Genomic DNA, 17401 nt, shown 5'->3' on the forward strand with positions numbered 1-17401 from the left:
TGGCTGCTGCCTAGCTTCTATTTCATAACTAGATATATCTCTTGCGATTTTAAGGGACAAGGCCGTATACATAATTATATAATTGGTATTTGGAAGGCGAGAGTAATCTCATGTATATATAATGTTTTGAAAATAGAGCAAGGCCAATAGGAATTATAAGTATATTAATTAGATATGATAAAATTTTCATCATTCGATGGGTGCTATCAAGATTGTGTCCAATAATCGATTGCTCTATTTATATATAAAGAGAAATTTTATTTGTAGTTCTGAGTAAGAGAGTCTCATTGATGAATAGAGATAAAAGAGAAAAAATTATTATTTTAAAAATAATATTATTATAATTTAAAATTTTTTTTAAACATAAACTTACTTAACAGTCTCCAAATGATAACTGAATATGAACTAACTCATATATAAATCATAATATATAGCTGACTTTTCAGCTGGGTTCATTCATTATATGGCAAAGCAATTATTTATTATAATTTATGGTCATCCAGAATGTACTCGAACATGAGGCCATACATATATGATGCATGCATCTGAAACATCAAGTCGAACATGAGGCCGAACTCATTATTCTTGTCTTGCTTTAGTTGGTAAAGTTGTTTGATCAAGTTAATTGGTTATTGGACAATATTCAAATTTATAACAGTCGTATTAATGGATGCTATATATTCCCGTAATGAGTAATACAATCTGATATGTATATATGTATGTATGTATGTATGAACCAGCTCCAAACATGGCTAAAATAAGCGGGTCATGATATCATGAGCTTATATTAATTTATTTTGCATGCATAATCTAATTACCTTCAACGTGGGGGACTGCAATTAATATTACTTAAAAGCATTCTATATTCTGTGGAGAGCAAACTCTACACGCGTTACCCTCTAGTACTACCGCGTACACCCTCCTAGCTAGCTTAGCTAGCTACCAAATTATATTACATAATCGAGTCGCATCTTAATTAGTACTGATCATGTATATCCAACACTTCTCAAAATATATATACGCTTGCAGAGATCAGCATCATCCTAAGCTTGTTTGTCATATGGTATTAATTAATTAGTTCTCATCTAATTAGCTAATGCATCTGTATATATATCACAGTACTATTTTTCCATGATTCTCTAGCGCGGCGCTACACATACACCTGATCTGTTTTCTTAATACATGTTCATGTTTCCAATTATATATATATATATATATATATATATATATATATATAATTCATGATTTTTTCCCACTTTTAGTCCGAATATAATGCATGTATGTATAATTTAACCCTCCCTAATTTGCTACTACAAACTATAAAAAGTTGGCTATATATATGTGTGTGTGTGTGTGTGTGTAGCTAGGTTCCCATCTGCTGATCGAGGAAACTAGTTAGCGGCCAGGCGAGTTTAAAGAAACTCACCTCCATACTTTCCTTACGGATGCATGGCAGCCTGATCGAGTACGATATACAGACAGTTTGATGAATTTCTTTCGGCTGGGACGTCACCATCTAATCAACGGGTCAACCTGGTGATCTTGGGTACTTAACGTTGCTAGCTAGCCCTTCGATCAGTTACTAAAGTATTATATGTATGTTGAAATTATGTTGCGCATGCATGCACATTTCAACTGCTACATTTTTGCGATGCTTTTTGCTATATATGTTGACGTATGAAAATCCCTTTCCCGAAGATGTGTGTTTGGAGAAGTCAGAAGTGGGCTATGAAATTATGTTGCGCATGCATGCACATTTGAACTGCTTCTTGTATTGAATAATCTCGAAACTATCCAAATGTCCAAAAATCTAAAAATAAAACTAATACAAGTATTTATAATAAGCTAAATAAATCAGCCTAAAAAACATTAATACAGATGAAATACAAATGAAATGTAAAATTTTAGTGAGGACCTCAAATATAAAATCCCTTTAAGATTGAGCGTACTTGACGGTGTGAAAGCTGTGTCCAAATTAAGATTTTTTTAAAGATGTCATACATAATTAGTACTTGAGTTTATTGTATATTTCTTTTTATTTAAAGATGAGCGTTAATTAGTTCTATAAACTAACATGACTTGATATGATAATTTACGTAATAACAAAACATATTTTACAAGCAAACTTATCATATTAGACCATTTCAATTTGTAAAGTCTATTAAAGACTAAAATATTTTTATTATTCAAAAAAGTCTTTCGCGTTCAAATAAAGTTCAACAACGCATATTTTAACTTCTCACCCCGATTTGAAAAATGAAAAGATTGAGTTAGCACCTACTTTCAGTCGAGCTTCTTTCCGGTAAGACATATCCAAAAGACCAGTTCCCTACCCTACTTTCCTGTGATGAAAGAAAAGGGCTTTATGCCCTGGTTTAGTACTCGTGGAAAAGAACCTTTGCTTTGGTCGAATTCGAATACCCCACTCCCTTTTTAGTTCTTTCAGAATAAAGATTTTCTTGAGGAATCTCTGTGCTACGAATCTATTGAAGGAGAATCTTTGGTTTAGAGTTTAGAGGCTGAGTCTTGCCCCCAACCCTATGAGTCGAGCTTTCTTCAAACGTTGTGTCAGCATCTCCGAACCTTGGCGAGGAATCTTTCCTATCTGGCTCAAGATCCTCTTAGTCAATCCATTTGAAATGGAACTTCTAGCCACTGGGTCAACGTTAACTCCACAAAGATTTTCGAGTTAGCTTCTGCTTACCTGCATTAGAAGTAAAGTCTTGGTACTAGTTACATACTTTTCTACCTGACTGATTTGTTTTAATTTCCTATCCTCCCCACCCCAAGAGCTTCTCTCCTAAACTAACTGGATGACCTCCGTGCTGTGGTGGCGAAGTCAAGCTGGCAACCTCCCTTACCTTACTTTTAGTGCTTTTAGTCTCACCAATGCCTTCAGTCGAGTTAAACTTTTCAGCTACTCTGTACTCTTCTCTTACAGATGAAGTTAGAGATTTAGCTTTACCAAACCTTCTTCCAGAAGTCAAAGATTTGACAACCCTAGTTAGATTGTTATATTGGAATACAATATACTTAGCTAGCTGTGTTTTAGTCCCTCCTAAACCCCTTCACTCCTCTAAACTTCAAATAAAGTTCAACAACGCATATTTTAACTTCTCACCCCGATATGAAAAATGAAAAGATAACTATACAATTTATCGTTAAGTGTTACATTTTTCTTTTCTTGGTGTACAATTATATCATCATTGGCAAGTCAAAGATGTGTCCGTAGAGTATGCAGACGCGGAGGAGATCGAATTATCATCGGTCTACTTCTTTACTAAGGTTTGTAGCAATGCACTTCTCTAATTAGCGTTTCAATCGATTGGGCCTATTTATTTTTTGGTATTCAGTGGGCTTTGTTGGGTGCTTGGACAGCTTAACATATTTTGTGGCCCAAGACAATAATTAAGATGAGGCCTTTATTTAAAAATAATAAATTATTTTTTTATTGAAACTTGGTTGCGTTTCTAACTTCGATACTTTGGTTATCCTGTAACCCGCGCAATGTACGACCGTTATTTAGGGTGAATTTTATAAATCTAAATAATTCAGTATATATAATCACTATCACAACATTTAAAAAAATATATATCGAATATATGTATATAATAATGGAGTATGCATATATAAAATAGTTCATTTTATCAATAAATATTTCATGGCCAATTTACAATATTAAAAATGTAATCTATATATATATATATATGATTTTTCAATTTAAAACAATGTAAAATAGATACAATTAGTATTAGACACGATTGCATATTTATATTTTACATTTATAAAAATTATATTTTAAAATATTATATCAATATACTATTTTTTCTTTATTTTTCTCATCTTAGATGTAGCCAGAGAATTTTTATTCTCTTCCTTTATATTTGAGTTGATGTTGAGATCGATGTCTACATAGTTCATTTATATAAATATATATATATATATATAAAAGTGCGACTGAGATTCATTTTTTCCGTTCTTATTTGGTCAAATGCTCAATGATTACTAGTATATATAACCATAATCAAGAATATCCCCAACATTAATGATGATCTCGATGATCTTGAGGAATTTTCAAACCCATGCATGCATTACCGCGTACGACGTACATCATGTACATTGGCCAAACTAATTTTATGAATCTATATAGTTTATTATACATAATTAATACTTCCTGCTTTAATTTTGCCCATGAATCTATAGAACAATCTTCTAGATTGGAATTTATTTGCTATCCTTCAAAATCGTAGAACTACGTATGTACAACCACTTATTTTTCATTCAAAAAATTTATCATTTTTTGGTTTAAATGCCATATGTCATTACGGTAACTTGATTTTTAACAAATACAAAAGAACGTAAATTGAGACGATGGCCAAGCGACCAGAAATCATGACATATATTTTAACAAAAAAAAAATTACATGCCATTGAAAAGGAAAATCGCACCCACTTTTCATTTAATGTCTTCCCCTACACTACACATTTCAACCGAGCATAGTAGTCCTTACTAGTAATTATAATAAAATGATAATACATTGACACATTACATATTCATCAAATAAATTACTGTAGAAAATTGCCAATTGCTAACAAACAAAAAATTAAAAAACACATAGTTATAGTTGAAAAATAAACATTAGATGCCTTCAACAGTCTACTAATTTTTTCAATTCATTCCTCAAAATCATTCCAAACCTCAAAAAATGATCCCAACTAATCCAATTCGATCTTGTCAATTGCCCTATTTGATGTCATTTTAGATTTGTCTTCACCTTGTAATGAAGATGAATATTTTGGAATAGTTGGAAAGTATAAGGTTCTAGATCAACCTGTGTATTGCTCACTAACCTGGATCGGTAGCTTGGACCAAGGTCAACCACTGCTTGTATTTTTGGAGTTGGACTATCATCACTAGGTATGTCAAAGTCAAAACGTTGGGTAGGTGGTATAACACATATTCTTGCTGTGATCTTCATGCATGAATCGAACTGTGTAAAGTGAGGAGCGGTACTGCCATATTGGTGAATCCTTGATTCATTCGCTACGACATCATTCATTCTAAAACCATGCTTCCATAAACCATTAAATGATATGCCATCATCCCAATTATGTGCATTTCCTTCCCATGATGATTTAAATGCAGTACCACTTTGATTGTTATTTAAATGCATTAAAAAAAACAGAACGTCGTTTAGTGTCGGTGTCAACTTAATGTTTCATGTAGACGCCATCATTTTGACAAAGTTTTTTGGTATGGCCAACTACTTCGAGCTTTGGTAGAAGTGTATTTTGATTGGCTATATCGTTACTACCTTCATTTGAATTTTCATCTGACATTGCATAGCATGAACAATTTTATCTCTTAGAATACTTTCTCCAGTATCTTTCCTCATGTTCAAAATTCTTTATCGGGTTTTTCACATTTCCAGTATAGTTGATTCCACCCACAGCAAATTTGAGTAGTTTACCCTAAGAATGTTGCAGAGATCGGTGATAATTGTATAGTGCAACTTTTGTTGATAAACTCAAAATCCATCTCTTTAAAATGTTCCCAATGTCTTTGGGATTGGATTTATTTTTTCACTTTCTCATATCCTAAGAAGAATACATATATAAAAAATGCTGAATGCAATCAGCTTGGGGAACCGGTGCGTAACAGTGTCCTACATGGTGGCTTAATGAAACAGTTCATTTCATTCAAACCTATGCAACGAAGCGTTTCAGTTTGGAAAGACAATTCTCCGTAGCGAAGCTTTTCCCCTTCTCCTTCCCCTTCCCCTTCTCCTTCTCCTTCTGATCTCCACGTACCCTTCTTCCTCTGATCTTTTCCATCTCCATCTTGGATTGTTTTGTCTCCTCTAATCGACAATAAAAAAAACCCAATATGATTTAAACCTTTTTTTTTATAAGTGTGATTTAAAACTGAAACAACACATTTCTAAATAAAAAGCAATTAACTATCATAATTTGTAAAGTCTGGGAGAATTTGGGATGAGAGATATAAGGGTTTAGAAGGGAAATGGAGGAGGGGAGCCTTTTTATTTCAGTCGGTGGCAAAAGAGATTGCAGAAACCATGAAAGGTAACATGGGTCGTCGTTAGATCATTTTCATGGGTCGTCATGCTATTTTCATGGGTCGTCATGTTATTTTCTTTAAAGAAATTGCAGAAACCAACAACTAAGCTCAAAACCACTCTCTCTCTCTCTCTCCGCGTAGAAAAAAAAAAGATAAGAGAAAATGCAAAAGAGAAAAGAGAGCAGAGAAAAATCCAAAAGCACGGTTGACGTAGGGTGTCACCAAGGTCTCTCTCTTTGTGTCCTGTGTTTGAGTAAAGAAAAATGCCGAACCCAGTTCCTCCATACTAGATCCAGACGCGAATGCGAACGCAAAGGCGAACGCAGTTCTTCAATTCCCTCCCTCCTTCCCGTTTCGGCTGTTCTGTGATTTTTTTATTTTATTATAAATATATCGGCTGACGTGGGCCAGCCGATTCCCCAACGGTTGCATGTAGCACTATTGTACATATATAGGATATATCTTAAAATTCAAATGCATATAAAAAAAAATGTATAAATAGAAGACGTGAACATAAATGCATCATAAACATATGTTTCAATGATGGATCTACTCGAGAATAAAGTTCTTCATTACTGGATATGGAAAACACATGATATGGGTAAATTATATAAAATCAAGTTGCAGTGCTTATCTTTCTTTTTTTTTCTCGGTAAGTAAGTATTTATAGATAAACTAACGGATATAAGACACAAGTTCAGTAGGGTGAGAGTCCACTATAGTCTTCCCAAAGCCAACATACATTACAACACAAGAGTAAGAAAACAAAGGGGTGATCGAAGCCAAAAAATTGACACCTATTCCCACAAGGGGAGACCGCTTAAAGACGATTTTTGAATAGTCTAATGAACAGACTATTAACCTGCAACTAGAAGCCACATCACAAAGGGGTGTGCTGCAACGTGTTGGTCTGGACTGGCTGGAAGGAACTGTCACACCTACTTTCACTTGATCTTCAGTTGCAGTGCTTATCTAATGAGACACTTAATTGGAGATTTCCTCACATACAGTTATTTGATATGGAAAAAAAAAAACAAACGTAAAACAACGTTGCCTTTTGATGCTAAACAACGTAAAAAGATCTATGAAATACAAAGAAAAAAGAATGACGCATTTTGATGGCTTTACAGGCTCTTCCCAATCGAAGTTCAAATTCAAGGCACTATTTCCAATATGAATACCACTTCACAATGAGATGCCATCTAACAACATTGTTTCAAACTCATGCGGCAAACATCAATCTTTATTAGTCATGGTTGCCAATTAGTGAAGAATGCAAGGAAATAAAATACTGGAACAACATTAGGAAATGGCCTCATACTAATGTTTTGAAATTTTCAGAAATTTTTAAAAACTTTCACTGTATTTAAGCTCCCCATACGAAGGTTTTAAAGACAATTTTTCTTGTGTTTTCTTTCTTCCACATTCAGTTTAAAGATTGGAATTATGTCATAAATTATTATTTATTTTCATTAGAAATATCTTAATAAAACACATACCAAACTACTACCCAAAACCCAAACCATTACAAACTGGAAAAGTTTTCAAGACTAACATTTATATGTTTAGAACTAATGAGCCTATCAAGATCTCCAGGGTTACTATGATTGTCCCTGCTTCAAACAGCCATATGCCTATCAATTGAAGACTTTCTAAGACCAAACTCATTTATTTAAAAGGAATAAAGAATAAAGAAATGACACAGTATTGGAGCTAACTCAAAAAGAGTGGCTCTACACATAAACACATCTATCAAGTTGTTTTTAGAACAGGAAATACCATGCATTTTTAGGAAAACAAAAATATCATTCTAGGAAATAATAAATCACTAACTGCTACAGGATCTAAAACCAAAATTATTGAGACGAGGTCACGGCAACTCCACACCCGAAACACAGTTTAATGCAAAAATATACAGTGGCTTGGGGTAGTGGTCGAATTGGGATTGATTTGAGAGAGAACGAGTGGAGAAGAAAGTGACACAAAGAAAAGTAGCTTTCCAAAATATATATGATCGAAAAGAGTGAAAGAAAGAGAACCGCTTCGTATTTGCCACTTCGGTTTCTTCGGTTGCCTCTTTGGTTTATTTTTTTGATAACGGCAGCCTCTTCATTTAACGACCAGTTTGTATGTGGCACACTTGGTGCAACTCTCTCTTTGCACCATTTCATTCCCGATTTTTATGGTATGAATGCCACCAAGACAATTGTAACTCAGCTTTTATCCAAAAATCACTGCAAGTGAAACGCTCTATTTTTAACTCATTGAAACAAAGGATTTTCTGCAACGAAGAAAAGAACCTTCACTGAAGTTAAATAAAAGGATAGAAATCAATACGTAAATATAAATAAAAGGATTTTGTGCATTGTGTGGATGCAGAATTGCAGTTTTGACTTGAACAAATATAAAATTTTGCACTTTCTTGATAGTTGATTCATATCCAAAAAGTAGCCAAAAGATGGAATATTGTTGGTGCGATGAACTTCCTCCAAGGAGCAAAGCTGCTGCAATTTATGGTCCTAGGGCCATCCCAGAGAGACACCAATCATATAGAGATGACCACTCTTCATGTGGTCTTGGTTACTCCAATATTCCTAAAAGTACTGAAATAAACTACGCAGTGTATTGGATTGCTTTGGTTCTCAATGCAAAAACAGAGTAATGTAGTTTGTTATATATAGATTACAAGATGTTATCGAAATTTAAATCTATTTGAACTGATATCTGTTTGAATTGATGTTATCTATATACAATATTTGAATTTGAATTTAAATATGGATGTATATCAAACTTCTATTGTGGGAGATCTTTATCTATTGAAAACTCAGGCTTACATGCTGAATCATGAGGATTAACTCCAACAACCCCCCGCAAGCTGATGGGAGGAGGAATAACCTAAAGCTTGTCACAGAGAGTTGTGAAACGAGATGCAGTAAGGCCTTTTGTGAAGACATCAGCTATTTGATCTATGGTAGAGATAAACCGAATGATAATATCCTTGTTGAGCACTTTCTCCCTAATGAAATGGAAGTCTATTTCGATGTGTTTAGTGTGACCATGATAAATCGGATTAAAGGCCAATGAAATAGCCCCAATATTATCGCATCGTATGGTTGGTGGAGTGGATAACGGAAGATGGAGTTCCTGCAGAAGAATGCGTATCCAGCATAAGATAGAGCCCGATATTCTACCTCGGTACCAGACCGAGAGACAACGGACTGCTTCTTGGCACACCAAGAGACAAGGCTTGAGCCAAAGAAGACACCATAGCCAGTTGTTGAGCGTCGATTATCAGGATCTCCAGCCCAATCCGAATCACAGTAAATATTGATTTAAGACTTTCCTTTGTTGTAGAACAAGCCGTGATCAACACTTCCTTTAAGATAGCGAAGGACCATTTTGAGTGCAATCCAGTGTGAAGTAGTGGGAGAGTACATGAATTGGCATAATTGATTTATGGAGTATGCGAGATCAGGCCAAGTAAGTGTGCAATACTGTAGTCCACCAACAAGCTGCCTATATGTAGTAGTTCCAGTCTCAGACAGAGGAGACCCCTCAAAACTAGAGAGTTTGGTTCCACTAACCGAAAGAGCATCATACGGTTTTGCACCAATCATACTCGCTCAATGAAGAAGATCCAAAATATATTTGGACTGTCGTAGGTGTAAACCATTTGAAGTCCAATGAGCTTCCATACCCAAGAAAGAGCCAAGATCACCAAGATCCTTCATGGCGAAGGATTGTTGCAGTTGTTTGATAACAGAGAAAATTATGGAAGTGTTGTTGCATGTGATAAAAATATCATCCACCTAGACAAGAACATAAATCATAATGTGATTTTGGGATAATATAAATAAGGAAGAGTCCACTGCAGATGTAGAGAACCGAGTTCCATGAGAACTTGAAAGAGTCTATAATACCATGCATGTGGTGCCTGTTTCAAGCCATAAAGAGCCTTGTGTAGACGACACACATGCTGAGGATATTGAGGATCAACAAAGCCACGAGATTGTTTCATGTAAACAACCTCATCTAAATATCCATGTAAAAATGCATTTGAGACATCTAACTGTCGAATGCAACAATCAAAGTTTACTGCTAAAGCAAGGATCAGTCGAATAGTGAAAGAATTGACTACTGGGCTAAACGTTTCAGTAAAATCAACGCCACATTGTTGATCATACCCCTTGGCAACTAGCCTTGCTTTGAAGCGCTCGATAGATCCATCTGGCTTCCGTTTAATTTTATAGACCCACTTATTGCGTACAATGTTGTGATCAGTAGGTTTAGGACATAGTGTCCAAGTACTATTTGAGATAAGAGCATCAAACTCTTGACCCATAGTAGCTCGCCATTCAAAAGAGCTGGAAGCTTGTGAATAGCAAGTAGGTTCAGTTGGTTGAATTACACTGCTCAAAGCACGAAGTGGATGCTTTGTAGAATAAAACATTTGATAATCGGGAAATTCTTTAGGACAAAGAGAACTTGAATGGGACCGTGTTATCATTGGATGACGATGAGGTTGAATAGGTGGTGAGACTAATGGGAGGTCAGAAACAGAACTATGGGAAGCTGCAGGAAGAGAGGTTGGAGATTGTTCATGAAAATCAGAATTTATACTCTCAAGAGATGAAGAAATACCTGAGTTGGAACTGGTAGTGGTGACCTCAGTGGGAATAGCTTCAGCAGGAAGAAGGACAGGCACACAAGCTGCATTTGTAGGAGGAGATAAGGTGGTACTTGGAGAAGTAGAAATACTTGGAAACACAGTTTCAGCAAATACAACATGTCGAGTGACAAGAACTTTGTTAGAGGCGGGATCAAGGCAACGATAGCCTTTATGACAATAGCCAAAACCAACAAAAATACATTGTTTGCTCCTGTACATTAATTTGTGAGAATTATAGGGACAAAGCAGTGGAAAACACAAGCAACCAAATGTTCGAAATGATGAATAATCTGGTTGTTTATAAAAGAGTTCATAATGAGGATTTGAGTTGGTAAGAACTGGAGTGGGAAGGCTGTTAATTATGTAAACAGCAGTAAGGAATGATTCAACCCAAAATGATTGCGGTAAATGAGAGTGAGCAAGCATGGAGAGACCCATTTCCACAATATGGCGATGCTTATGCTCAGCAAGTCTATTTTGTTGGGCAGTATAAGGACAACTAATTCGGTGAAAAATACCATGGAGTTCCAAAAAATTACTGAATTGTTTTGAAACATATTCCCCACCACCATTAGATTGGAGTTTCTTAATAGAGGAGGAGAATTGTTTTTCCACTAGAGCTTTAAATTTAACAAAAGATAGAAATACATCTGATTTATTAAATAAATGGTACATCCATGTATAACGGGAGAAATCGTCTACAAAAATGACATAGTAGCAAAATCCACCGAGAGATACATCTGGAAAGCACCAAACATCTGAATGAATAATTTGAAGTGGAGCAATGGAGATACGTGTAGATTGCTGAAACAAAAGTTGTTTGCTCTTGCCAAGTTGACATGAAGGACAAACAGCTGAATGACGATGAGAGCCCATAAGAGGGAGATTATGACTGGACAGAAGACTTGAAACTGTGGTAAAAGAGGCGTGACCGAGACGGGAATGCCATACATCAACTGGAGCTTTGACCCCTAACATGGCAGTATGAACTTTGGATTTATGAACTTTGTGGGGATGGATAGGATAGAGACCACCTTCACTCATTCCTTGCAGTAGAGTGCGACCCGTGTGTTTGTCCTTAATATAAAACAAACAATTGGTTAAGATAAAGAATTATCTTTATAAAACTAATTTATGGAAAGAAGATTGGCAAATGCATTGGGACAATGAAGAACACGAGAAAGCTTGAAAGTGTTAGAAGAAGTTTGTAAAGTAAGAGAACCAGTGTTGTGTATATCCAAACATGTACCATTGCCTACAACAATGTTTTCATTTCCAGTATATGGTTAATGAATAGTGAGATTCTCAAAAACAGGGGTGAGATGAGCATTAGCTCCACTGTCAGCAAACCAAGCATCATTATCAGAGAGAGAATTAGACTGAGCAACCATGGAACCATGGCAGCCAGCTGTGCAGGGGGATGACGACCTTGATATGCATAATCCATCCGATGGTAGCAGTCAAGTGCACGATGACTACTCTTTCCACAAATTTGGCAAGGAGAGCGAGGTGCAGTTGTTTGTTGAGAGGAGCTACGGGACACTTGTGGAGTGGAAGAAAAACCTTGGTGAGAGGAGGATTGTTTGTGATGAATTTGTTTACCGTATGGAGGCTTCTGCTTTTTATGAGATAGGTTAGAATTGTTGCGCGAGAAATAGGCAACATTGGGTTCGGGTGCAATCTGTTGGTGTTGGTTGTCCAGCAAAAGTTCAAAGGATAACAACTTAGCAGTGAAATCAGCAAGTAACAGTGCTGAATCATGAGAAGCAAATGAGTAAGATGTAATAAAAGGGTTGAAAACTGGAGTCAGCCCACCAATAATGAACGAGATAAGGTCATCATCAGTAATTAGATAACCAGAAGCAGCAAGTTGGGCAGCCAAAGATTTGGCAAAAGTGACAAAGTCAGTGCAGGATTTGGACCCTTGATGAAGAGTTTGTAGTTGGCGTTTAAGTTGAGTAATCCGAGAGCGAGAATGAGAGGCAAATTTCAGTTCAAGAGAATTTCGGACTTCACGAGAAGTATGGAGACCATAGAAGATGGGTAGAATAGATTCAGAAAGAGAGGCAATAATCCAACTCAAGATGAATTGATCCTTCTTAACCCAAAGGGAATAAGCAGGATTGATTGCAGACCCTGTAACAGAGTCAGTAGATAGAAGTTTTGGAGGGCACAGTTCGGAGCCATCAACGATACCCATCAAATCATAAGTACGAAAGACTGGAGCAGTGATAGAAATCCAACTAAGATAGTTGGATCCATCGAGCTTGATAGTACCAAGCTGAGCAACATTAGGAAAGTGGAAGGGAGCGGAAGAAGATGCCATAAGGATTGAGATAGAAAGCGTGAGCTTATAATATCTCTGATACCATGAAATAAACTACGCAGTGTATTGGATTGCTTTGGTTCTAAATACCAAAACAGAGTAATGTAGTTTGTTATATATAGATTACAAGATGTTATCGATTACAATTTAAATCTATTTGAACTGATATCTATTTGAACTGATGTTATCTATATACAATATTTGAATTTGAATTTAAATATGGATGTATATCAGACTTCTGTTGTGGGAGATCTTTATCTGCTGAAGACTCGGGCTTGCATGCTGAATCACGAGGATTAACTCCAACAAGTACAACACATCCATCACCGAGGAGAGCTTATGTGGATGGAGCCACTAGGGCCATAGGCTATGTGGGAAAATTTTCACTCTATCATATGACACCAATATCCCTTGCCAGGTAGAGATATAAACAGTCCTACAACATATTTCTTACCACCTTGTGTGATCATCATTGTGTCAATTATGATGGGCTATTATTTCCCTTCCTCCAATGTTTGTCCGTGAAATATAATGTTTCCTACATGCCCATTTTGTTGGCATCGAGGACTTGTGCAATTTTTTTGTTACGAAATTCTTGGGAAAATCTTTGTGGTCGGTCATTTTAGTATGTCTTCTACTAGTTATTTAGAATCTCTAGTTTTTACCAATCTACAATGGATTCTTCATTCGACATTGATTCATTGAATAAACTGAAGTCTACACCTTTATTTTAAGGGCTTTTAGACTTACTGCCTGGAAGTAAAAGAAGTTTTCATTGTAAAAAGTAGGGTGAGTGAAATGGTCCTTTCAGCATTAGGATACATAAGCATGAGTTTTATTTTCTGCATTTACTTATAAAAAAAAATGTGGTCATGCTCATTGCAGTACATGTAAGAACATATATTTTATGTCTCCCAATATATATTTTAGTTTTCCCAACCGTCTCTTAATAATTTGGCTAACAACTAAGACAAATGAAAGGTGAGAAAGGAACTGAAGGAGCAAATATTATTTCAATCCAACGTGTAAGATACTGAAACATTTTATATGTAGAAGCAATTTGGTTTTGGGAGTTGTCATTTTCGGGACTGAACCGCTGCTTTGGATTCATGGCATCACTTGGTGCAAGTCTCTCTTTGCACCCTTTTATTCCCTATTTGTATGGTATGAATGCCACCTAGACAGTTTTAACTCTGCCTTTATATAATTAAATAGATGTCGAAAAATATAGGTTGCGTTTGGGTAGTGAGGTATTCCGATATATTTTTTGAATAATAGTAAAAAAGTAATTATAAAATATTGAATAGTAGTGAAAAATAATAATAGTGATGTATTGTGAAAGGAAAATTCTATACACCATACTATTATCTCACTTTCATCTCATTAAATAAGATGTGACATATTTATCAATATTAAATGATCATTTATTGCATACTTATTTATCATCTAATGGTGATAAATATGCTACATACTATTTAATATGATCAAAATAAAATGAGTGTGTGGTGTATAACATTGCATTACTCTGATGCGGAATAAAATTCTCTAATGCGGAATAACACTTTAGAAATGAGAATTAAAGGGTTTAATGTCAAGAAATCTTACCTCCAGCCATTGATGCAATTCACTGTAAAAGTTTCAGTTTTCACTGTGTTTGGCTCTTCCAAACTCTTCTCTACTCTATTTAGATGGTGTATTACCGAAGGGAATTGAGTGAGTGAGTTTGGGGACCAAACACATGTATTTATAGCCGAAATTCCCATCAAATTTCGGATTTACGTGTCCCACGTGATCCTATTTTCATGGGATCAATTTAAATTGATGGAGGAGTGTTTGACCACTTAAAGGACTCTTAAGATGATAGACTCCCACTCACGAACGTCTTCATGAGTAAGAATCGGTCAACATTCTCCCACTTGGTCAACACTCCTGATCTTAAACCCATCAATAATCTTCATTTAAGTAATAAATACATGAATCATGGCGATAGGTCCTCTAATGACGAGTATTACCTTCCATGTATTACTATGTATTCATTCTTTACAATTTATGTGGGAACAATTTCTTAATGAATAAACCTTATGTTTATTCTTGGTCCAATATAGATAAATTTTCTCAAAAATAAATTAAAGTGCACATTAATATGAGAAAAGAACATCAAAATGATTAATAATTTCATTAAAAATAACATTGTTCATACAATGAAAAACTACATAATGGAACTAAGTCCCATATTCACTATATGATCCTTGAATTTCAACGGTGGCATGCCCTTAGTTAAAGGATCAGCGATCATTAGTTCAGTGCTTACGTGCTCAATGACCACTTTATTTTCTTTAACACGTTCCCTTATGGCTAAATATTTAATGTCGATGTGTTTACTCCGACTCCCACTTTTGTTGTTCATAGCCATAAAAACAGCGGCAGAATTGTCGCAATACATTCTCAATGGCCTAGAGATTGAATCCATAATTCTAAGCCCAGAAATGAAACTCTTAAGCCATACACCATGTGAAGTAGCCTCAAAACAAGAGACGAACTCGGCTTCCATAGTAGAAGTGGCAGTCAAAGTCTGCTTGGCACTCCTCCATGATATAGCTCCACCGGCCATCAAAAATATGTATCCTGATGTTGATTTGCGTGAATCAACACAGCCAGCAAAGTCAGAATCTGAGTAGCCAATTACTTCCAGATTGTCCGTTCGTCTATACATAAGCATGTATTCTTTGGTCCCTTGAAGGTACCTCATTACTTTCTTTGCAGCTCTCCAGTGGTCTAAACCTGGATTACTCTGATATCGTCCCAACATTCCCACAGCAAATGCAATGTCAGGTCTTGTACAGACCTGAGCATACATTAGGCTTCCGACAGCAGAAGCATATGGAATGTTCTTCATTTGTTCTCTTTCAAGGTCGTTCTTTGGGCATTGATTCAAATTGAACCTATCACCCTTCATAATGGGAGCTACACTTGGTGAACAATCCTTCATCCGATATCTCTCCAAAAATTTATTAATATAGGTTTCCTGAGACAGACCCAAGATGCCTCGAAATCTGTCTCTATGGATCTTAATGCCAATGACATAAGATGCCTCACCCATATCCTTCATATCAAAATTTTTAGAGAGGAATTGTTTCACTTCATGCAGCAAACCCTTATCATTAGTTGCTAGCAAAATGTCATCCACATATAAAACAAGAAAACATATTTTACTCCCACTGACCTTCTGGTATATACATTGATCCATAACGTTTTCTACAAAACCGAATGAAGAAATTACATTATGGAATTTCAAATACCATTGGCGAGATGCTTGTTTTAAACCGTATATGGATTTCTTAAGCTTGCAAACCAATTGCTCACCATCACTAGAGGGGAATCCTTCAGGCTGTTTCATGTAAACCTCCTCCTCTAGATCTCCATTGAGAAATGCTGTTTTCACATCCATTTGTTACAATTCTAAGTCAAAATAGGCTACTAATGCCAAAATAACACGCAAGGAATCTTTCTTAGATACAGGAGAGAAAGTCTCCGTGTAATCGATTCCTTCTTTCTGAGTGAATCTCTTAGCAATGAATATTGCCTTGTATCTCTCAATGTTGCCTAATGAGTCTCTTTTGGTTTTAAAGACCCATTTACATCCAATGGCTTTTACACCATTAGGCAACTCAACAAGATCCCAGACTTCGTTACTCTTCATGGAATTCATCTCTTCCTTCATGGCATTGTACCATAATTCTAATTCTTTGCAACTCATGGCTTGTGAAAATAACTCGGGATCATTTTCGGCTCCAATGTTATAGTCAGATTCTTGCAGATACACAACATAATCACTAGGAATTGCTGATCTTCTTGCTCTAACAGATCTTCTTAATGTTGCACCATCATCTTCCTGAGAAGTAGTATGTGGTTCAACTTGTTGTTCAAAAGTTGTTGGCAACTCTTGAACTACCAGATCTACTAGAGTGTCGTCAGCAACTTGTGGAACATCAATGATTGGTAGTTCAACACCAGTTGGTACTTGAGGGGTGTTGTAAACAATAACAAATCTATCACTTGAAGTGGAAGGTTGAGATTCTGAATGATCATTCTCAGAAACTATGTTCCTGGTTTGATCGCTCCCACTGATCAAGTCATTCTCAAGAAACTTTGCATTTCTTGATTCCACAATCCTAGTACTGTGAGATGGACAATAAAATCTATAACCTTTAGACCTTTCAGCATATCCAATGAAATACCCACTAATGGTCCTTGGGTCTAGTTTCTTCTCTTGTGGATTATAAATTCTCACCTCAGACGGGCATCCCCAAACGCGCATATGTCGCAAA

The sequence above is a fragment of the Juglans regia genome, chromosome 5 (genome assembly GCF_001411555.2).
Source record: "Juglans regia cultivar Chandler chromosome 5, Walnut 2.0, whole genome shotgun sequence".
NCBI classification, from domain to species: Eukaryota; Viridiplantae; Streptophyta; class Magnoliopsida; order Fagales; family Juglandaceae; genus Juglans; species Juglans regia.